We start from the raw sequence: 26,170 nt of genomic DNA, 5'->3' as shown, positions 1-26,170 counted from the left end.
GCGTAGGAGGGCGGCCCTGCAGCCGCATATCTGCGTGGGACAGTCCAAAAGTGGTTAAAGAGGATCTGTTATGTACATTATGCTATGCAAACTACATTTTTAGCATTTTTATAGACAGATAGAGATTTCTTTTGGTGGTATTTAATCCCTACTGGGTTTTCATTTTTTGCTAAACAAACTGATGGGCACTGATATACGGCACTGATGGGCACTGATAGGACACTGATGATCAGTGCCCTGATTGTCAGTGAAGACGTCCCTGTGTGGATTTGCCGGTTTTTGGCTTTCCTCATGTGTTGTCAACAAGAGGGGAGGATTGACAAAAAGGTATGGACTGCAGAGAGAGACATAATTTAGCCCCTGTGCAAATCAATAGTAGGCCTCATCTGGAATATGCAGTTCAGTTGTGGGCATCAGTTCACAAAAAATTACATTGAGGAACTGGAAAAAGTGCAGAGAAGGGCAAGCATACTGATAAGAGGCATCGAGGAGCTCAGCTATGAGGAGAGAATAGCTGAAATTAACTTATTCTCTCTTGATTAGGGGGGGATATGACCAATATGTATAAATACATAAGTGGTCCATATAGTGAACTTGGTGCAGAGTTCTTAACTTTAAGGTTCTGTAATCACAGAGGACAAGCAGGCACTATTTACATCTGGAGGAAAAGGGAATTAACCTCCAAATATGCAAAGACAGTAAGAGCTGTGAAAATGTGGAAGGAACTCCCTCAAGAGCTGGTTCTTGCCAGCTCAATAGATTATTTAAAAAACAAATCTGAGGTGGCAGGAGGCGGAGCCTAGCAGAACAGACATGCATTGTTAGAGCTCCACACCGCTGAGGAGAGAAGAGAAGGACAAAGCGGAGCCTGCAGGCTCAAAAGGTATCCATTTGAACCTTTTTGCCCCTGGGAACAAACTGTGAAAGTTTGGGAAGGAAATATGGTACTGGGAGGAAACCGTGGCAGAAATAAAAATCACCTCACAAAGAGCTCACAGGCACTCACTGCAGCTGAAGCAGCTCTAGTCACCTCACAAGATACAGCATCAGGGCGCTCTCACAGACAGAAAATGTCACAGCAAGACTCTCCATTTGAGTCAGATACAGAACAAATCCTCTCACAAACTTCTCCACAAGCCTCCTCAGTATCCCCAGTAATATTATTACAATTTGAAAAGATGCTTCATAAAGCTTTAAAACAAACCTCAGACCAAATAACAAAAAGCCTGACCAAAGAAATAAGAGAGCTGGGAAACCGCACCGCAGCCTTAGAAGTAAAAATGGATGAAATTGAAATTACAACCCAAGAAAATATAACAGAATTGGAACAATTAAAAAAAGAGAATTTAATACTTCAAACTAAGCTCGAAGATTACGAAAATAGAGCCAGACGTTCAAACTTACGCATAAGGGGAATACCTGAAACTGTGACAGACCTGCAATCTACTATTACTGCTCTATTACAAGAACTAAAGCCAGATATCCCTATTGAACGTTTAGAACTGGACAGAGTACACAGAGCCCTCACAGCCAAAAAGAAAGATGGACCCCCACGTGATATAATCACAAAATTTCATTATTACAGAACGAAAGAACAAATACTAATTGCTGCAAGAGAAAAAAAGGAACTTAATTTTCAAGGACACAATTATCAAATTTTTGCTGACCTATCCCAACTTACTATTACTAAAAGACGATCCATGAAACCCCAACTAATGGAACTACAACGCCACAACATTATGTATCAATGGGGCTTCCCCTTTTCAGTCAGATTTAACTACCAAGGTACAATTTACAGAAGCAGATCAGCAGATGAACTACAACAAACCCTTTTAAAATTAAATCTGACAGAACCCACAAGCAGCAACTCTCCCACACGCAGAAGAATGGCATCATCTTCACCTTCAGGCAGCACCCAGAAAATTTCAGAACAAAATGGGAATCATCATTCTCACAAAAGAGGCCGTTATGCCACATCATCCATGGACCAAGAAGATTCAATGGACTGACATCCTAATTCCTGATATCTCTTCATTTATTATACTAAGAGATGGTTCTCTATAAAAAACCTATATTTATAACTGAATGTAACTGCATTCTGATAGTCACACACTGTGTGGGATCATGTTACATTCCAGTTATATTTGTTATTACTTCTGATTCATATAGCCTTAGAATATATAAGTGAAATAAGGAAATTCTTGTTCAGTTATATATTATCAGGTAATAACAATAGATTTATTACTTTTTAGGACAAATATGTTCAATAATCCAGAAGTAATGGAAGCTTTTTCTTTCTTTTCTTAAAACAAATATATTATTACCTAACTAGTTCCTAGAATTATGTTTTTGTTTATTCTAATCTGAAGCAATACAACCTCAATTTTATGAGTTAACATATCTAAACAGTTACGTATGAATAAAATATGTAATTGTTTACTCTAAAAGGGTTAAAATCCCAAAATAATTCAAACTATCTTCATCAATACCAAAGTTATTAACAGTACCTTTCTAACTGAATTATTTAGCCTAGGGCAAGACTAACCATATACAACCACCCTGGAATAAATAATTTCAACAAAAACTATATTCTGCACTCCAATTAATGAAACATCATTTTGATGTCTTTTGACATAGCACTTCTCTCCTGTAAGCGGAAGATCCGTGTACCCCCATTAGCCCTCCTCATTCTCCCAACCATATTATGTGGGAGTGTGACGAAGGCACTTATTCCCCTGAGAGAGATATTTATTCTCTTTCACGGGTAAATTGTGATTACTTGCAAAAAATAATTTATACAATGTATCATCTAATCTCACATGTTTTTTGTTTACTCTTTACTCCAGAATTCACTGGTTTCTTTTCTATCTATTCATCTCTTCAGTCCACACAGGTTGATCTGCGCAGTCAGCTCTGCATAACAAAAAGTAAGTCAAAACTATTTGATCTATTGCCATGGCACCACTGAATATACTTTCCCTGAATGTTCAGGGAATAAATGTCCCACAAAAAAGGACCAAAGCCTTCCGTACTTTCCATAACAAGAAGGCTCACATAGTATGCCTCCAAGAAACACACTTCACCAAAGATTCTACTCCAAAATATATTTCTCCTTTTTATCAACAAATTTACACGGCTTCTGCCTGTACCAAGCAAAGGGGAACTCTAATTGCATTTCACCGATCCACACCATTCACCTTATCATCAGAAATTAAAGACCCAGAAGGTAGATACCTGATACTCATGGGTTATATAATGGATACAGCAATCACAGTGATTTCCTACTACGCTCCTAACAAACAACCTACACCATTCCTCTCACATATATTACAAGTGATTAATACACACAAAATAGGAACAGTGATAATGTGTGGGGATTCGAACCAGGTCCTCCTCCCATTTCTAGATAAATCATCTTTTACACCATCCAAAATAACCTCTAGATTACCTTTTTCTCAACTTCTTTCCAAATACAATCTGGTAGATTCATGGAGAGAAAGTAACCCAATGAAAAAAAAATTCACTTATTTCTCGCACCCTCATCAAACCTTCACCAGAATAGATCATATTTTTCTAACAATAGGAATGATACCAGAAATTATTGCATCAGATATAATTCCGATTCCGTGGTCTGACCATAATGCAGTATACACTACTATAGCCTCAGCCATACCAAAAGCGCATGACCCAACGTGGTACTTACCGGACATAATGCTCAAACACCCACTACATCAGATGGCCATTGAACAAGCTTTAAAGGAATACATATCAATTAGTAATACAACAGACATTTCCCCAATAACACTGTGGGAAGCTCATAAGCCTGTCTTGCGTGGTACAATACAAAGACAAATGGCACTATTTAAACGGGAACGCAAAAATCTAGCAAAAAAACTAGAACTCAATTTTAATGCAGCCTACATATCATTTCAAGATAATCCATCTCAGAGTACAAAATCTCATCTGGATAAATCTAGATTGGAATAAGATCTATTTCTCACTGAGTCAGTTGATAAATCCCTCAAACGCTCCAAACACAATTTCTACATGAATACAAACAAACCAGGTACATATTTGGCTCGGGCATTAAATTCAACTAACAAATCTTTCAAACCAATACGTTTGAAATTATCAAAAAATGTTTACACTTGTAATCCAGTTAAAATAGTCCATAAATTTCACTCACATCTCGCAACTTTATACAAGACAAACAATGAATTTAATCCTACAGAGGCTGAATCCTTCTTCTCAAAAATAACCTTACCTGAGTTATCTCAGAATCAAAAAAGCAGTTTGGATGAGCCTATAACTATAGATGAAGTTGCTAACGCCATAAAAGACCTAAAACTTAACAAAAGACCAGGCCCAGATGGCTACTCGGCTTTATACTATAAAACATTCTCAGAAATACTCTCTCCCATTCTCACTGAAACTTTTAACAAACTTCTAGATGGACATTCTTTTCGGCAAGAAACACTAATGGCAATTGTTTGTATGATCCCAAAACCCCTTTCTGATGATACTTCCTGTGTGAATTATCGGCCTATCTCTCTGTTAAACCTCGATATTAAATTATTAGCAAAAATAATAGCAAAACGCCTCAATAGCATTATAGGAAAATTAATACATAGAGATCAAGTAGGCTTCATGCCAAATAGACAGGCAGGCGATAATATACGCAGGGCAGTGTTATTGGCACATATTGCTAAAAAACGGAAAATCCCTTTATGTTTTCTATCTCTCGATATTAAGAGGGCATTTGACACAGTATCCTGGCAATATATGCAATATTCATTACAAAAATGGGGTTTTGGACCCCACTTTTTAACATGGATCAAAGCATTATATAATAAACCCAAAGCCTATATAAAATATGCTGGATACAAATCTGAAGCCTTTAATATCGAAAGAGGTACCCGACAGGGTTGCCCATTATCTCCCTTATTATTTGCCCTTATACTCGAACCCATGGCCCAATACATCAGAACAAACCAAACTATAACTGGCATTGAAGTAGGAGGTATTACACACAAATTATGTATATTTGCAGACGATATATTACTTTTTCTATCATCACCACAGGTCTCTGGTCCTAACTTAATACCAGCTCTTGATGGGTTTGCAGCCCTATCCGGCCTTATGATTAATCCAAAGAAATGCCTAGTGCTTAATATTTCACTCACAAACATGGAATTGATCCCGGCTAGGGCTGCACTCCCATTCACATGGGCAGAAAAATCAATCCCATATCTTGGAATTCATTTAACAGCATCTCATTCTGACTTATCCTCAACCAATTATCCTCCTGTATTAAGACAGATCACAAATCTAATAAAACAATGGTCGCAACTTCCTTTATCCTGGATAGGGAAGATTAATGCAATCAAAATGACTATTCTACCCAAATTGCTTTATCTATTCAGAGTCCTCCCTATTCCAATTCCTTCCTATTTTTTGAGAATAGTACAAAAAAGAGCAACTTCGTTTATATGGGGCTCTTCTAAACCACGTATACCTATACACACACTACATCTTCCCAAAAATAAAGGAGGCCTGGGATACCCTAATTTTACTAACTACTACAGAGCAGCACATTTGGCCAGTCTGTCCAAATACCATGCAAAACAGGAAATCCCATTATGGGTATTTATAGAGGCTTCAGAAAATGACCCTCTATTAATATCAAATTTATTATGGCTTGATCCTAAAGACCGCTTTAAAATTCATAATCCCATAACTAAACACTTCTTATCTCTCTGGGATAAACTAAAAACCAAATATCAGTTACAATCTCCACACAATCCTCTCCTTTCTTTTATCAGAAATCCGGCCTTTTATCCGGCATGGATCTACCCAAATTCTTTTAAAGCTTGGACAACATCAGGCATTCAGACACTAAATGACTTCATAGCATCTAAATCATTCCTTTCATTCCCATCGCTTAGAGAAAAATATGATCTACCAAACTCTGAGATATTTAGATATCTCCAAATCAAAAATTTCTATACACCATTCCTAAAGGGGGATACACCATTATCCCAATTATCCATTTTTGAATCAATCTGTACAAAAGATCCATTTGCTAAAGGTACAATTTCATCACTTTATAATCAATTATATGGAGTAGCAAATCTTAATAGACCCTCTTACGTTCAGAGGTGGGAGGAGGACCTGGGACGAACTTTAGAAGACACGGACTGGTCTAACATATGGCTCACATCTAAGTCATCTTCACCCAACATCTTAGCACTGGGGACAAATTATAAAGTCCTAACTCGCTGGTATCTTGTACCCGCTAGAGTGGCAAAATATTCACTTAATACCTCAGCTCTTTGTTTTCGAGGATGCCCAGAAATAGGCACATATTTACACATATGGTGGACGTGCCCAGTAATCCAAACCTTCTGGAAGAAAGTCTTCGTGATTGCATCTAAAATATTTAAAAAAATAATACAACCAGATCCATATTTAACTTTACTTAATCTAAAACCGGAATGGTTAACACTCTCTCAATTCAAACTTATGATCCAACTAATAACGGCTGCAAAACAAACAGTGGCCAAGGCATGGAAATCTCCTACATTGGTACTAGCAGAAACAATTCACAGAATGAATAATACAATATCCCATGCTAAGATGGTAGCCATCGATCAAAATCAAATTCCAAAATTTGAAAAACTTTGGCATCCTTGGATAAAACAACAGTTCTTGTCAAACTTCAATGACTCTGTCCTGTTGCCATGGTAACAGATTAAATGACTTACAGAGACACCCATTCTAAGGCTTCAAAGAGAACTAAAAAGAATAATAAACTGACGAGCGGGACAACCTTGTGGACCATACCTCTACCTTTCAACCCTTTTTCTTCTTTCTCTTTCCTTTTCTCCACCTTACGACTAAAGCTCATTATCAGAATTTATTTGACCTATATACACTCTACTTGTAAACAATATATATAGTAGGTATAAATCATTTAAATAACTACAAAAGTAACTAAGGAAATGATATATATCTTTAATTTACGTTTACGTGAACCCAATGTTTAATATTTGAAATTTCATGATATTTACCTATATAAACCCTACTGTAAAACAATGAGCTTACTTTATAGATCCTTGTAAACTTACTTTATGTATCTTTATAACATTGTATACTCAATAAACTTCTTTTGACAAGGAAAAAAAAAAAACAAATCTGATTGCCTCTTGGGGTTATTCCCCAAGGAACACATTTTTCCCCTGCTGAAGCAAATTTATTCATGCTTTATTGTTTTTTTTCGCCTTCCTCTGGATCAACTGTGGGTATAGGATTGTGTATATGGAGGTTTTCCATTTGATTGTGTGATGTTTTTTTCTTTCTTTTTTTCCTCTGTGGGTTGAACTGGATGGACTTGTTTCTTTTTTCAACCAGACTCACTATGCAAATATGTAATTTATATATACAGCATACAGTTGTGCTCATAAGTTTACATACTCTGGCAAAATGTATGACTTCTTGGCCATTTTTCATAGAATATGAATGATAACACAAAAACATTTTTTCACTCATGGTTAGTGTTTGGCTAAAGCCATTTATTGTCAATCAACTGTGTTTACTCTTTTTAAATCATAATCACAACGGGGGGGGCTTATTTACTAATGGCAAATCCACTTTGCACTACAAGTGGAAGTACACTTGGAAGTGCACTTGAAGGTGCAGTGACTGTAGATCTGAGAGGGGCATGCAAGGAAAATAAAAAAACAGCATTTTTGCTTCTACATGATTGGATTATAAAATCAGCAGAGCTTCCCCTGATTTCAGATCTTCCCCTCAGATCTACAGCGACTGCACTTGCAGTGCACTTGTAGTGCAGAGTGGATTTGCTTTTAGTAAATCAACCCCAGAAATTACCCAAATGACTCTGATCAAAAGTTTACATACCCGGGGCGTGGCTAACCACCGAGCTGAATGGAAGCCTGATCTTACAGCTCCTGCACTGAAAGGAGAAACGGACATTAAATCACTGCATCTGACCCTAAAAAATGCAGCCCGTGGACCCCCACAACCTGGGGAACCAGACCGGAACCTCTAGAAAGAGAAAAGAATACAGGATACCCACAAAAATCATGGATTTCCTCATCTTAACTCAGGGAGATCAAATCCAAGATGGCGCCCGCGGCACCGTGCTACACACAGAGGATTCCTACACTGACCTGCCTGATGCTGAAGAACCCTCCATTTCACCCCAGCATAACTCCTCGGGCTCCCAGCTATCCTCCAGACCTCCATCAACCTCCAACAGCCCTGCCAAAGCAAGGATGCGCCTGGATACAACAGACCAGCTACAGGAGGTAAGGCCTGCTTTAGAAAACCTCCTCATGCAGCCACCTGCATCTTCCCCCATAGCAGCCTTCCCCACTGCTAATCAGCCAGTAATAGACACTATGATGAAGGAGATGCTGATGTCCCTACACAGCTCCCTCCAATCTGACATTTCCTCAATGTTTACAGCATTTAAAACAGAAATGTTGCACACAGGGCAGAAAATTGGGATTATGGAAAAACAAATGAGTGCCATGACAAAAACAGTTAATGACCTGGTAGACGCACAAGACCATACCAGGGAAGAACACTGCTGGGTGCGTGCCAAAATGGCGAATCTCGAGGATCGCTCACGGCATCAAAATGTTAAAATCAGGGGAATCCCTGAAACTATCTGACCAGCAGATCTAAATTCCTATGCTAGGAAATTGATCTCAACACTCCTCCCAGATCTCCCACCAATCGAGACGATCATCAATCATATCCACCGTCTCCCAAAACCTCCTCATCTACCCGCTGAAGTACCTCGTGATACTCTGATGTGCATCCACTTCTACCACACCAAGGACATGCTCCTTACTCAATCCAGATGCTTGGGACAGCTCCTACTTCCATATGCAAAGCTGCAACTCTTTGCTGACATCTCCCAATACACCCGACAACAGAGACGTCAGCTGCAAACAATTACAAAACCCCTCAACAATCACAAGATCCCGTACCAATGGGGTTTCCCAACCAAGCTGATGGTTACCAGAAGTGGGGTGCGTCACAACATCCATACCGTAGAAGAAGACTTACAATTGCAAACATGGGGTATTATCCATGTTGGTGACCTTCCGACCCCGGTGACTCACAAACCAAGTTCGCAATCCCTCCACTCTGGTCATCCACCTCATCATAACAAATGACTTCCAAATCAGTGATGCTGTCAATCTAATCTCAGATAAGCACTCCAGTTCAGTGCCTTCTCGTTTCAGTTAGTTTACTAACTTTACCCTCATCCAGCAGTTCATAACACACTGCTGACACCTGTTTTCCTCCTCGCTCTTGTATACCGCTAACCACCCTACTGTTTCTCTCCCTTCCTTCCTTGTCCACGAGAGCTCAAGCACATCGGATCCAGGACCTATAACAGACCTCAACCTCATCAAGCAACCCACTCAGCTGTGTAACTGTAAGTAGTACCTTACTCCACTTCCTATACACGCCTCCTTCAACATGCCTAAATTTATGTCACTGAACGTAAAAGGACTAAATCATCCTGCCAAAAGATCATCTTTGTGGCAAACAGCTCAGGATGTCCTGTGCATCCAGGAAACACACTTTAAGATCAATGCTGAACCTCCATGCTCCAACAGACATTTTTCAAATATCTTTAGAGCCTCGGGTCCAGACAAAAAAAACGGAGTCATGATAGCCGTCAGAAATACATGTTCATTCACCCTACATGACAGTCTTCAAGATGTTGCAGGAAGATATCTGCCCCTAAACTGCACATTAAATAACATCAAATCCACCATTGTATCAGTATATGCCCTCAACAAGAAACAGATCCATTTCATGTCCAAACTGATGAAGAAAATCAATTGCTTCAAGCAAGGTCATCTTGTCATCTGTGGCGATTTTAACATAGTGCCCGCCAACTCCATTGACTCTTCCTCTCACTCTACCAGATTTACATCTCCTATGGGACCGTTCATCCGATCCCACGACCTATTTGACGTGTGGAGATGCCATCACACCACCGAAAGGGACTACTCCTATTTCTTCCCTAGACACAATTCTTACACTCGGATTGACAACTTCCTAAATGGACTCTGCCCAAAATCTCTTCCACGGAGATATCGACCATTACATGGTCAGGTCACGCCCCGGTCACAATGACCATAGAAGATTCACCGAAGATTTCTCAAACACGGATTTGGAGGGCGAATGCTGCTATCCTCCACTCACCGACCCATTCTGCGTATATTAGAGACCGTTTAATAGAGTACTTTGATACTAATGCAGGAACTGTTAGCAATGACACTGTTCTTTGGAATGCCCATAAGGCATTCATAAGGGGGATCCTTATTCAAATTACTGCTAGAGAGAGGAGGAGGAGATCACAGGGTCTAAACACACTTACCTCAGATATCAAAACGTTAGAGCACCAAAATCAAACTAATCCAGATCCTTTAACCAAGACTATATTAGACTCCCTTAGACAAGAATTAAAATCTCTCCTTTTAGAATCCTTTGAAAAAGCACACAAGCATTTTAGAGCGCAACACTACTCCACGGGTAACAAAGCCGGAAAGGCTATGGCCAATAGGATCAAAGGTCACTATTCCAAAACTAAAATTACCCATCTATTTCACCCAGCTACCAAGCAAAAATTGATAGAACCACAAGCGATTGCTGATGCATTTAGTTACTACTACAACACACTTTACAATCTGAAAGATGACACATCTGTCACACAGCCGTCATTAACTGACATTGAAACATTCCTTAGCGAGGTTAACCTCCCCAAACTAACTACAGAACAACTAAACTCCCTGAACACTCCATTTACAGATCTAGAGATCAGAAATACAATTTCCTCACTACCCACTAACAAATCTCCAGGCCCAGATGGACACACAGGAGAGTATTACAAAAAATTCGGAACTGTTTCTTTTTCAAAGTCGCACTTTTTGGCTGTCACGTACAGCCCATGCGTTCTTAGAATAGTTAGTACCTTTTTCATGTGAACTCAATGGATCTCCAGGGTGGCTGAGAAAACAAGGATATCATCCAGATATACAATGAAGTTGTCAAGATGGTCTCAAAAAATATTGTTCACAAAATGCTGGAACGTGGTTGGAGCATTGCAGAGTTCGAACGGCATTACCAGGTACTCGAAATGTCCGAAACGAGTTCGGAACGCCGTCTTCCACTTATCCCCCTCACGGATGCGCACCAGATAGTAAGCACCCCATAAATCCAGTTTAGAGAAGACTCGGGCAGAACGGAATCGTTGGAAGAGTTCTGGGGTGAGGGGGAGAGGGTAGCGATTTTTTATGGTGATTTTATTCAGCTCTCGGTAGTTTATACAAGGTCTTAGTGTCTTATCTTTTTTTTTCGATAAAAAAGATGCCAGCACCTGCAGGAGATGAAGAGGGACGAATAAATCCTTTATCCAGGTTTTCATCGATGTATGACCGCAATGTTTCAAATTCAGTCTCTGACAAAGGAAAAATACGACCATAGGGAATTTCGGAGCCTGGAAGCAACTCAATAGGGCAGTCGTAGGGATGGTGGGGTGGAAGGGAATCTGCTCCCTTCTTATCGAACAAATCCAGGAATTCTTGGTAGGCAGAGGGTACATGTAGATTGGTATAAGAAACAGGTTGTATAGACAGGCAGCTGGTGAAGTCCTTAGAACTAGGGGCAAGGCAATGTTGCTGACAGTAGACAGATGAAAACAGGACTTCATTCTTGAGCCAGTCGAAGTGAGAGTTGTGTGCTCGTAACCAGGGGACTCCCAAAATCACCGGAAACAGGGGAGAGCACAAAACATTAAAGCGTACCAGTTCCTTATGGCCAAACTTGGTTGTCATAGGAATTGGCAGGGTCTCCTGGGTAATTAGTCCAGAACTGGGTAGAGATCTGTCAGCCAAATGAACTGTTAATTGCTGCTTCTTGGTAACAAGGGGAATTCCAAGTCTTTTGGCCAAGGTTAGGTCTAAGAAGCAGCTACAAGCCCCAAAGTCGATAATGGCTGAAAGCCGGATCTCTTCTTTTGCCACTGATAAAGAGCTAAGGAGAACAGGGTGAGATGAGGTAAGTCCTGATACTTGACAGTGAGTAGGAAGCAGGTAGGATGGTTTCTTCAGCCTGAGGTGACAATTTTGCAAGAAATGTCCTTTGTCTCCACAGTAGAAGCACCGATTCGCCTGTTGGCGGTAGAGCCTTTCTTCAGGTGACAGGGCAGGGCAGAACAGACTAATCTGCTTGGGTCTGGCTTCAAATACAGGAGAACTGGAGGGACCGGATGCCAGAAAAAAGGGTTTCTAGCAGTCTTTGGGTTGGTGGAAGATTCTGAGATTTTTCAGAGAGACGTTCACGTAGACTTCTATCCAGTTGTATGGTTAACTGGATAAGGCCCTCTAGGGTATCCAGGATTGCTACCCTGGCCAGTTAATCCTTGAGGGATTCTGATAAGCCCAAAAGGCATTGGTATCGTAGGGCAGCTTGATTCCAGCAAGTGTCTGTAGCCCATGTGTGGAAGTCCACTGTATAATCCTCTGTGGGACACTGTCCCTGCTGCAGAGTGTGCAGAGCATTTTCAGCCGTAGCTGTATGTTGGGGGTCGTCGTATAGCTGGGCCATATCCCTGAAGAACGTATCAATGGAGTCAGTAATGTTACTTCTCTGCTCTAATAGTCCATGGGCCCAAGCCTGGGGGTCAGCCAAGAGTAGAGATATGATGAATCCAACTTTAATATTCTCAAGAGAAAAAGTTCTTGGTTGCAGAGCTAGGTATAGCAGACAGGCATTTTTATAGGCTCTAAACTTTCTTCAGTCCTCAGAAAATCATTCGGGGAATGGCACACGTGGTTCAGGAGGTGGACTTAACTCTATGAGGGGAGATTCCCCAGGCAGCACATCAGAAGAGGTACAAGCGTGGATGGAACTTGGATCAAGAGACACAGGGTCCGATGATAAGTGTTGCAGACGACCCTCTAATTGAACATAGGCGCCTTGCAGCCTCTGTACTACTTGGGTAAGTGCGGAGACCTGTTGGCAAATAGCCTCTACAGGGGAAGCGCCTCTGTTGATCTCTGACATGGCTGGATTATACTGTCAGGTCCGAGTATGGAGATCGAGATGCTAAGAGGGCTCCCCTTGCGGCTAAGTGCAGCGTGTTCCTGGAGTTGGGAACAGGAAGCACGGTGCCCAAAGAAGCACTGTTGGCCAGGTGCTTGTTTGCAGTCTGATGAGCTCAGTCACTGAGGGATGACCAATGCTGGCAAAGCAGAACTTGCTGTGTTTAGGTAAACGGAGAAATCAGGAGACAGGCCAGGGGTCATACACAGATAAATCAGTCCAGAGCAAAACACAGGAGCGAGCCAAGGTCATACACAGGCAGGGTCCAGATACAAGCCGAAGGTCAAGCCGGGAGATCAGGATGCTGAAGCAGAGTCCAGGAGCAGGCCAAGGGTCAAACCAGGAGATCAGGAAGCAAGGTCAAGGCAAGCCGGGTTACAACGGGGATTCTCAGATCAGGAAGCAAGGTCAAGATACACAAGGGAGCTGAGAAGATAATCCAGCAATGTCCTGTTGTCACAGGCTGGCTTAAATAGGGCCACTGGTGCCAGCGTCTGTCATGCCACTTGCGTGCCGTCGCGCACGTGCTGTATTGCGCGTGCGTGTGCTCCTATGTGCGCTGGCGTGCACCAGTGCATGCTGATGCACGGCGCACGCTCGTGCACATCTCAGGACCCTCTGTGGGCATCCATGAATGGTCTGGGCAACATTGCCAGTACCGAGACGGCCATCTCCCTGACAGAATGGTACGCTGAATTTCGCTGCCACCAGCCTTCAACAATACGCCTCTTTTGCCATGCCCTTCTCCTGCAAAATCCCCTTACCAATGCAGGAAACATTGCAGAAATACAAGCAGAAGCAATTACAACTCCCCTGCCCTAGAGCCCTAGAATGAGGGAGCCCAGATAAATTCAGAGTTTTACTAACCACTTACACATTTGTAACCTAACTGTTAACACTTGTTCCCATCCTACAAGTTAAAGGATGACCTGTTAATCGCACTTTGAAAATACCATTCTGTTTATTTATAAATTTTGCAGAAGTCGTGTTTTAAAGATGTTATTTTCTCACATGGCCACCAGAGGGCACCCACGCCTCGGCAATTACTTATAAAGGCTTACTGACATTGATGGTACTGTATTTTGTTTCACCTACCACTAGAGGGAACCACCTCACCAGTAACAGCTAAATACAGATGGCTCTTGCATTTTGTCTTGTTTAACACTATCATCTTTTTACCCTAAGAACATTAGGTAGAAGATCGACTTCTTGCTACTCCCCCTAAAGAAGATGGCATGCTCCAGAACTCTTACCATAAGTGACCTTCAGACTCTTTTATGTGTCACTCAGTGCCTATAAAGCTAACTGTGAGTAATCTTACTGGCACACACTCTGCCACTAGTGCAGAGAGTCACACATCAACGCCTTCTAAGGGGGAAGCTTGCACAGTACACAAATGGAAGTTTTACCCCCCCTTCTCTAGCTTCCCCTCCCTGGTTTATGTTTCACCCTCCATGTTAAATATGGTCAATTTTTATTTCAAAGCATCTAAAAGATGATATTGCCTTTCACATCGTACTTTACTATACAACTTACCATTGTTGCTAGATAGTTCTAATTTCTTAGTTTTGTTCATTTTATGTTATTCAAATTACTGTTAGACAAATTTATCTATAATGAAGTTTGTCTTGAGGCATGCCACTAGTGAGACCTATGAATGGTGAGGCTCAATGGTGGAGTGCCCAACAATAAACACTTATGAATATATATAAGAATACTATGAAAGATTTATACTATTATTTTCTTTATGGCATCACCACGAAAGTGGCTACACAATTACATAATCACATGGTTAAATGCTATCTGTCTCCCCTACAATCATCTTATATAGCAATGCTAATCTAAGAATGAATAGCTAATATACCCTGATCCCTATTCCTAGGTTCTCGCGGAACTCACAATGTTCTAACGAAATATCTAATATACCAAATAGATTCTTTCTATCCATAAACGCACCTCCTACCTACCCCCCAGAGTCACACTTGGTGTTACTTCCATATAACACTATTAAGCTCTACGCCACACAGGCGTATATTTGAGCTAAGACTCATCTACGGTACTACTGGTATGACTCCACCTTTCCTAATCCTCCTTAATTCGATCCCCTACTCGTTCCTTGTAACCCCCCCCCCCTCCTGCTCATCACCCCCCCCTTTTTTTCTTTCCCCTCTTAATCGCGGCTCCAAGATGGCATATTCCTTCCTAGGAAAATCGCCAACCATAATATCGCACAATGAAAACGGCCTCAATATTCCCGAAAAGAGATCCAAACTGCTAAAAGAACTTAAAAAAGCAGGCCCATCAATAGTTTATCTCTGAGAAACGCACATCAAGGACCAAAATTTACCCAAACTCACCAACAACCTCTTCACAAAAGCATACCACGCCACAAACCCGCTAGCTAAAACCAAAGGGGTTACCATCCTTTTAAATAAGGACTCTCCATTTGAAACAACTTACAGACCCTGAAGGCCGCTATATCTTCCTTAAAGGAATGTGGGAAGGTTCCCCTATCACCTTAGCGAATATGTGTTTCCCAAACAAAGCACATATAACATTTTGTAACAAAATAATAAACAAACTTAAATGGTTTGCAGAAGGTTGCATAATTTTAGGGGGAGACTTTAATATCCCCCTTTCACCACTTCAAGACACCTCAACGGGTCACTCACATGTTTCATACAAAATTCTAAAAAGCATTAAAGTCCTATTGCAATCCTTAGCTTTGATAGATTCATGGAGATCCATGCACCCCACAGTTTGAGACTATACATACTTCTCTCCCCCTCACAAAAGGTGTTCAAGAATAGACCTAATTTTTGTATCCCAGAGAGATCTGATTAACCTAGTTAAAGCAGACATTGGAATCATTGCAATGCTCCCACCGATATCACCTTAAAACTCAACCCGCCCAAACAGACAACTTTTAATAGGAGACTTAATGCAGCCCTACTTACTGACCAGACAATGCACAATGACATTCATGAATCCATCAAAACCTACTTTATGACTAACGCAGATTCAGATAGAAATCCCCGCAACAATTGGGAAGCAAATAAGAGCATTATCAGAGGAGAACTAATAAAAAGGGGTGCGAGAAAGAAAAAAGAAAGAGATAAGGAAATCACTACACTTTCTAACACAATCGCTAAACTAGAAACACAACATAAGCACTCCCTGGCCACTAAGGTGGAAAACGAACTCACTCAATGTAGGAACTCCCCGAAGCAAATTCTAAATTTCAAAACCCAAAAATCTCTTTTCTTTCGGAAAAGCGTTTTTTACTAACACGAAGATAAGAGTGGGAAACAGCTCGCCAGGGCTCTAAAGGATCCAACAACGACAAATCACATTCATGCTATACATAACAAAGAAGGGACACTTGAATATAAACCTGAAAAAATAACCTGAAAAAATAGCAGAACTCTTCCATGAGTTCTACTCCAAACTATACAATTTGCCTCCCCAACACAAACTGACCCACATAACGTACTCAAAGGAAGAAACGATCCAAAATATCTTAAATAACTGAAAAATCCCCTCCTTAAACATGGACAATATAAACAATCTAGATGTCCCCATCACCATTATAGAATTACAGGAAGCGATCAAAGAATTAAAAACAGGGAAAAACCTGGGTCCGGATGGACTGTGCAAATTTTAGGCCGATCTCACTTTTAAATGTGGACATTAAACTTTTAGCGAAAACCATAGCCAATAGAATAAAACCCCTTTTATCTAAAATTATTGGTCCAGAACAAGTCTGCTTTATGCCTGGTAGGGAAGCCAGAGATAATATTACTAAAACTCTAAATCTTATCCCCTACTCCCGCGGGTCAAAGATTGAAGGCTTTTTGTTGTCAACTGACGCTGAAAAGGCTTTCGATAGGGTCTCTTGGGACTACATGATATCGACATGCTCCCACATAGGCATAGGTGAAAATATGTTAAATTGGATAAAGGTCCTCTATCAAAAACCACAAGCAAAAATTAAAATTAATAACATATTATCTGACCCAATAAATATACAAAATGGCACACGACAGGGCTGTCCCCTTTCACCACTACTTTTCATCCTGACCCTAGAACCCCTTATCAGAACTATAAACTTATCCTCCGAAATTCATGGTTTCAAACTCCATAATAGAGAATATAAAATAGTTGCATACGCAGATGACCTACTGTTCTTCATCACAGAACCCCATATTTCTATATCCAACCTTACAAAAATTTTCAAAACATTTGGTTTTATATCCAACTTTAAAGCAAACCAATCCAAATCTGAGGCACTTAACCTTAACTTACCCCCTGATAAATTACATGTTTTAAAAGGTAATTACAACTTCAAATGTGAACATAACGCTCTCAAATAACTAGGAATTAAATTAACGCCCAACATTGAGTCTCTTTTCTCATCCAATTTCACCCCCTTGTTAAATATAACTAAAGATCTACAAAAATGGAACCCCAAATTATTTTCATGGTTCGGAAGAGCCACAATTTTAAAAATGACTATCCTTCCAAGACTGTTATATTCAGGATTTTTTTCTCGGAGAATAGGTGCAGGAACTCCCCCGTCTGAGTCACCCCTTGTCTCTGCCCCCTACCCACCTCTGACCACCATCCCTTGATTCCACCCCCTACCCACCTACCAGTACTGCCCCTTTTAGAGAATACAGAACCAAGTATTGTTTTGTGGCGCTAAATCATTTGTATGAAACATGTTGATGATAAAAAGAAAAGCAGTAAAATAGATCTCCTGCAGTCAGCAACAATAGAATCCCAGCAATAGATCCCCACACAACAATAGACTCCCCCAGCAACAATGGACTCCACCCCAACAACAATAGATTCCCTGCAGCAACAGTGAACTACCCACAACAAAATATCACTCCCAGTAACCAAATATCCACCCAAGCAACATTAGACCCCCCCCCCAGCAGCAACAACAGATCTCCCAGCAGCCAGCACCAATAGATCCTCCAGCAGCCAATAAAAATAGAGCTCTCCCTCAAAAGTTGATCCCTTCCAGCAACATAAGAACCCCCAGCAACAATAGGTTCCTCATCAGCAACAATAGACCCTCACACAAAATAAGATCCCCACCAGTGACAATAGATCCCCTAGCAGCCAACATCAATAGACCCTCCAGCACACCCCACATCCCATGCTATTACATACATTCAGTGCTGGAGGTGCCGGAACTGCGTTCCCCCGCGTTGCTGCTGAAAAAAAGCCCTGGTTATATTTCTTTAATGCATTACCTATACCAATTCCCAACTCCTTTTTCTCCAGATTATTGAAGTTACAAAGAAAGTTCTTATGGGCTGATAAATGACCTAGGATAAATTTCCGCCTTCTCACTCTACCCAAAAACGGGTGGCATAGGTCTTCCAGACTTCAAAAAATACTATTTTGCCACCCATATTACCAGAATAATTGATTGGCACTGTCATAACCAAGATAAAGATTGGGTTCATCTTAAACAGCTGCAAAATAAACAACAATTATTGTACTATCCATGGTCTATCCACTCTAAATCCACTAGAAACATAGAACATCCCCTGTTAGCTACCACGTTAAACATCTGGCATAAAATTGCCCCACAACATAAACTAGCTTCAATCCCAGGCCCATTGACGCCAATTGCTAATAACCCAGATGGCCTAAACCAGAGAATACTCCGGTCCCCAGACGGCAACTCCAAACTCCTAGCCACTCATTGTCTTAGTGGAAACAAGGTAAAATCATTAGAAATTCTAAAAACTGAATACGGAGATTCATTCCCTGGCCTCTGGTTTTATACACAACTTAAAATTTTCTGCTCAACAGCAAACATAAGACCTCATACTGCCTACAGCTGACACCCTTATAATATATTTGCTATAAGAGATCCAAGATCTTAAAAACAACTTTGATGCCTTTACATTGTTGAATTATTCAACCAACACATGATGATGATAAAAAACATAAAGAAAAATTGGAATCAAACCTGGGCACTAAAATCAGTGACACCCAATGGGAAAAGGCATGTTAAAAGGGCATGTATTTTGGCACATAAATGTTCATTGAGCAAAAAATACCAAGAGATCTCATATAAAATTCTTACACAGTGGTATATGACTCCGCAAAAAGCTAAAATATGGCTCCACACAACATCAGATTCCTGCTGGCAAAGAGGCAAGTTCACTTATGCATATCTGGTGGAACTTCCCCCAATCCTTGACTACTGGAAAGAAATCTTAAAATGGATAAAACACATTACTGATACTAAGATAAACCTGAATGCAGCTGCATGTCTTATTCATTTTAACTCCTTTACGTTAAGCAAATACAAGAAATCCCTTACCAGACACCTTCTAACTGCAGCAAAGACTCTCATACCCTTACTTTGGAAATCCACTAATTCCCCATCATTCAAGGATTGGTTGGACAGAGTCCAATACATATACAAAATGGAAGAAATTCTAGAGATGAAAAAGGAAAACAGTGCTGGTTTTATTAAAATGTGGCAACCTTGGTTATTATTCACTTACATGTCTGAATATCAATCACTTCTTACTTAAAGAAACTGATACTATAAGTCCTGTATTTTAGTAAACTTTATACTGTCAAACGTGGTATATACCCCCTAACTAACAATAATTATTGGGTTGTTTATTTTTGTATGGAAATCAACAATTATTATCTTCCCCCCCATCCCATCTCTACCCCCCTCAACTTCATCATTCCCTCTCCCCCCCTCCCCATGTCCCCACCTCTTTTTTCATTCCCCTACACACAATTTAATTATCACTCCAAATATGTAAACTGTACACTTTTAATATCAACTTGTGCATTATTATACTATAACTGACGTTACTTTCATGTTCAGCCTCATAATCGTACAATGTCAACTGTATGCTATATTGTCTATATTGTCTTTAATAAAATTTCTTGATTGTGAAAAAAAAAAAAGGTTAATGAGTTTCTGGACTCCTGACAGACCCTTACATCTGTCATCCAGTGCTGCACTGATGTTTCTGGATTCAGAATCATGGGTAAAGCAAAAGAATTGGCAAAGGATCTGCGGGAAAGGGTAGTTGAACTGTAAAAAACAGGAAAGGGATATAAAAAGATATCCAAGGAATTGAGAATGCCAATCAGTAGTGTTCAAATTCTAATCAAGAAGTGGAAAATGAGGGGTTCTTTTGAAACCAAACCGCGGTCAGGTAGACCACCTAAGATTTCAGCCACAACTGCCAGGAAAATTGTTGGGGATGCAAAGAAAAACCCAGGAATAACTTCAGGTGAAATACAGGACTCTCTGAAAACATGTGGTGTGGCTGTTTCAATATGCACAATAAGAAGGCACTTGAAGAAAGATGGACTGCATGGTGGAGTCGCCAGAAGAAAGCATTACTACACAAATGCCACAAAGTAATCTGCTTGCAATATGTCAAACAGCACAGAGACAAGCCTCAAACCTTCTGGTACAAAGTCATTTGGAGTGATGTGACCAAAATTGAGCTTTTTGGCCACAACCATAAACACTACATTTGGACAGGAGTCAACAAGGCCTATGATGAAAGGTACACCACTCCTACTGTGAAACACAGAGGTGGGTCGCTCATGTTTTGGGGATGTGTGAGCTTTAAAGGCACAGAAAATTTGGTCAATTTTGGCAAGATGAATGCAGTATGTTATCAAAAAATACTGGAGGAACATTTGCATTCATCAGCCAGGTAACTGCGAATGGGATGTACTTGAACATTCCAACTTGACAATAATCCAAAACACAAGGCCAAGTTGACCTGTCATTGACTACAGCAGAATAAAGTGAAGGTTCTGGAGTGGTCAACTCAGTCTCCTGACCTCAATATCATTTAGCCACTCTGGGGAGATCTCAAACGTGCAGTTCATGCAAGACAGCCCAAGAATTTACAGGAACTGGAGACTTTTTGCAAAGAGGAATGTGCAGCTTTACCATCTGAGAAGATAAAGAGCCTCATCCACAAATACTACAAAAAACTTCAAGCTGTCATTGATGTTAAAGGGGACAATACACGATATTAAGAACTGGGGTATGTAAGGGTGATTTGGGTAGTTTCTATTGTGATTTTGATTTAAAAAGAGTAAACACAGTTGATTGATAATAAAAGGCTTCAGCCAAACACTAACCATGAGTGAAAGAAAAGTTTTTGTGTTATCATTCATATTCTCTGAAAAATGGCCAAGAAATCATAAATTCTGCCGGGGTATGTAAACTTATGAGCACAACTGTATGTATATATCTCAAGTGTCACATCAAAACTACCAAAAAAAGCCTTTTTTTCGAAGTTGCAATGAATCAGATTGGGCTGCTGTTTTTAAGCCAAGCAATATGGTCTCAAAGATGCTGTCCCTGAGAATCATATTGTTCTGCACATAAAGCATAAAGAATAAGTTCATCTATGGGAAAATGTTACACGTTCCACCTGTTTTTAGGGTGGAACAATTCACATGTTCTCACTCCTACAGTCGCCCCCCGATCCGCTGCCTCTAGTGACAGTGAGCCAGGATGTTCTCCCCAAACTTGCTGTCACAGTTAAAGCAAAAATTTGCCCGCCCGGCTGCGTCATTCATTCACAGAGTTTTGTGAATGGGAAAACTACAACTACTGACAGCATTTGCATCTGTTGGCTTGTAATTCTCAATGAATGACCAGGGAGGTAGATCATTGTCTCTTCCTGTGAGATGGAGATGGGCTGAACACCCCCCAGTTTGGTTTAAGCCAAAACTCTCAAACATCGCAAAAGTTTGGACCCGAACCGAGAACCCTGTTAAAGTCTATGGGACCCAAACTTGAAAAATCAAAAGTCCCCATTTTGAAAGCTTATTGTCCATGAAAAGGGTATGGGGCCCGAGTACTGCCCTGGGAGAAATGGACCAATGCAAAAAAAAACTTTTAAGGAGCAGTTATTTTAATGATGGTTAAAGTGAAACAATAAAAATGAAAAATTCCTTTAAATATAGTGCCTGGGGGGTCCCCTTAGTCTGCCGGTAAAATTGCACATCTGTATAGAACCTGCTGCAGCAAAACTGACATTTATAAAGAAAAAAATGACATTAAAATGTATTTTCCCTGCAAGTATTCTTTCTTTGGACAAGCTGGAATTTAGACTCTGGGCATGTGGGTGGTAGGGTGTGTATTTTTTTTTCGATGCAGCAGCTGGGGTAGAGACATTTGCCTGCTATACTCTACAGCTGGTCGTGTGCTGCTGGCAGACGTGTTGCATGGACCTGTGACACCCTTTGCTATACCATCATCCCTGTCAGTGGAGGCTGCTGAGAGTGAGAGTCATGAGATATAGTGGGGTAGACACCAAAGGTGAGGAGTGAGGAGAAGAATTGTGTCCCTTGCGTGTGGCTTTCAGGTGCTCTTGCCAGCGAGCTGAGTGGTGAGAGGTTAATGCCTTGTCAAGCATGTGGTACCCAAATGGCTGGTGTTTTTGACACGCTTGATCTGCTTGTGGCAGAGATTGCAAATTGCAACAGTGTGATTGGCTGCACATGTGCTAAAAATGTCCCAAACAGCTGAGCTGTGGGAAGTGGGCCAGGAGATAACAGCTCCACAATCTGATGGAATAGGGTGGCTGCTCTCTACTCTTCCATGGTGGCTGCCTCTGGAGGACATCCTGCCTCCTTGGGGTTGTGCCTCCCCTTCACTTTCCTCCTCTGCTCTATCTGCCCACAAGACACGTCAGTGGCCTCATCATCATCATCCCCTCCACCCTCATTATCACTGGAGCCAACTTGGCAATACGCTGTGGCTGGGGGTAACATGACTGCCAATTTGTTGTTTATCAGTGTTCTCCCCTCTCTGTAGGCTCATGTTGCTCTCTTCCTCTACCTCAGAACCAACATCAGAATCAAGTAATGTATGTACATCCTAAAGAAGCAAGTGGCTGATGCTGTGTTCAAATAATTCAGCTGACTCCTCCATGCATGCTTCTGGGGCTATGGCAGGAGTATCTGTGGACGAGGAGGCAGAAAAAGCCACTCTATCAGCTGTGGTGGATTGCACACTAGCGTCAGCTTGGGTCATAGAGGATGAGGATGAGGATGATTTAGTAAGCCAGTCCACCACTTCCTCTGCATGCTGTGGCTGAATATCACAGGCAACATCAATAAACAGAGACAAATGTGCCTTACCTGAGGATGGACCATGTCCACCTTTGCCTGTGGACACAGTTGCAGCTGGCCCCTTCATAGTGGCATGGGAACATCTGCCTCCCCTTGGCCTCCCAGTCATGATGTGGGGGTGGGGGGCTTATTACCCAAATGTAATAGAAATTTGGAAATGTGTGATTGGATGCACTTTATTGAATGGAAAGTGGTGTTTGGTGCACTTTAAATTGAGGACTGACGCTGATAGAAATGTAAAAACTATAAAAAAATAAAAACATTAAAAAGGGGGAACACTAGTGTGGCAGTCAGAAAAACTGCAGCTGACAATTTAAAAAAAGGGGGCAGGCAGAGGACAAAAAAAAAGACAAAACAAAACTAAAAAATGATATACAGTACTGTATACAGCACTAAATGTTATGTAATGTAGTGTTAAACACTGCACTACACTTACACTCTAAACTGAATTTACACTATACTCACACTATACTGACACACTACACTATACTCACACTATACTAACACTACACTAACACGCTACACTCAGAGTCACAATAAGTGAACACAGTAACTCGCTAGTAGCAAACTGAGCCCTGCTCTATCTATCTCCACTCCAACAACATACTGCAAAAGCTTCCTGTGGGAAGGAACCTCTAATAGGGCGTACACACGGTCGGACTTTGTTCGGACATTCCGACAACAAAATCCTAGGATTTTTTCTGACGGATGTTGGCTCAAACTTGTCTTGCATACACACGGTCACACAAAGTTGTCGGAAAATCCGATCATTCTGAACGCGGTGACGTAAAACCAGTACGTCGGGACTATAAACGGGGCAGTGGCCAATAGCTTTCATCTCTTTATTTATTCTGGGCATGCGTGGAACTTTGTCCGTCGGATTTGTGTACACACGATCGGAATTTCCGACAACGGATCTTGTTGTCAGAAAATTTTATCTCCTGCTCTCCAACTTTGTGTGTCGGAAAATCCGATGGAAAATGTCCGATGGAGCCCACACACGGTCGACAACATGCTCCGATCGGACATTTTCCATCGGAAAATCCGACTGTGTGTACGGGGCATTATAGTGTGGAGTGGGACTATGAGCACTGAGCCGTGATTGGACAAAGTCATCATCAATTTGTCCAATCTGTGCTCTGTGCCCTAATTGGAAAAGCCTTGCATTTTCTGTATGGGTATTAAAAACAATTGCATTAATACATGTTTTCCTTAGCTGTTTCCAAACTCTCAACAGAATTGTTTTTTTAGATCCCCCCACCCAAACTTCAATAGTGGCCTATATTTAGGGCAAGAACTACAAGCTGACATCTCGCTGCCACTTCCATGCTTGGAACTGGCGGCTCTCTTTGTAAGTGCATGGTTTTATTTGTCATGGCAATCGTTTTACTGGCATTTCGATGAAGCCTTTTACTTTTTTATGAGGAATCTAAATATTTTAATAAATATACTACACCATATGTGGTCCCCTGCTTGTGGTACTGTGTGGTGAGAGCTATTTTCCCTGACAGTATCAAGCAAACCTTCTGACCGTCGCCAGTGGTACTGCGTGGGTGTACTCATTGCGAGAATAGAGCTGGTTGACCATGTGTGAAGGATCCTGTTGACATAAATGTGCTTGTTGCTGCTTTCCTCTGGCTTTCCTCTGCTTTCCTCATTTTAGTTCTGTTGCTCACACGTGGTAAAGAGAATTTATTAGCTAGTGGAAGACACTTTTTTTGCAGTGATATTTATTACATCAAAAAATATTAAAGGGTAAACACTATTTACCCTAACAGTAGCATTGTGATATTTATATCACAGTGCTACTGTTATGCCCTGTACACACAATCGGAAATTGATCGGACATTCCGACAACAAAATCCATGGATTTTTTCAGATGCTCAAACTTGTCTTGCATACACACGGTTGCACAAAGTTGTCAGAAAATCTGATTGTTCTGAATGCGGTGACGTAAAACACGTACGTTGGGACTATAAACGGGGCAGTAGCCAATAGCTTTCGTCTCTTAATTTATTCTGAGCATGCGTGGCACTTTGTGCGTCGGATTTGTGTACTCACGATCGGAATTTAACTGATCGGATTTTGTTGTCGGAAAATTTTATAGCCTGCTCTCAAACTTTGTGTGTCAGAAATTCCGATGGAAAAAGTCCGATGGAGCCCACACACGATCGGAATTTCCGACAACACAATCCGATCGCACTTTTTCCGTCAGAAAATCCGATCGTGTGTACAGGGCATAAGAGTGAATATTATTTACACTAATATTTTTAGATTTTTTTGCTATATCACAAGGTAGCAGCAGTGACCAAAATGTATGTTTTATTAGAACATAGAGATAATTATCTAGACACAACAAATGTGGTTTTGATTCATTACTCTATAGCTCAGAGTCTATTCTATTCTATTATTAAATATGTTGTGTAACGAGCCCCTGCTCGCTCGGTTCCACTCTCCTGACACTTCTCTGCGGCTATTGAATCAGATTGCAGATCGCAGCATCTGATGGTTTGGTCATCCAATGCTCCGGGATTCGAACTACAGCTATGTGCCGTTCGAATCCAGTTGTGATAGCTCAGAACAAACACCAGGCAGGCTGTATGTAAGTTCAAACAGGGATCTCTTTTATTAAAAGGAACATAGGCTCTTTTATACAGTAAAAGAGGAGGTGCATACCTCCTGCTCATGTTACTCTGAACATACACCTGTGACCAGAAACCTATTTAACATGGGCTAATTAACTTATCTTTTTAGACAGCCTAGATGACTCAGTCATGACCTTTAGGCCAGACTGACCGTCTTGTAGCTCAGAAAACACAATCAACATTATCACAAATCAACACAGAACTCT

The sequence above is a fragment of the Aquarana catesbeiana genome, linkage group LG10 (genome assembly GCF_042186555.1).
Source record: "Aquarana catesbeiana isolate 2022-GZ linkage group LG10, ASM4218655v1, whole genome shotgun sequence".
NCBI lineage: Eukaryota > Metazoa > Chordata > Amphibia > Anura > Ranidae > Aquarana > Aquarana catesbeiana.
Note: the sequence above shows the minus strand (reverse complement) of the source record.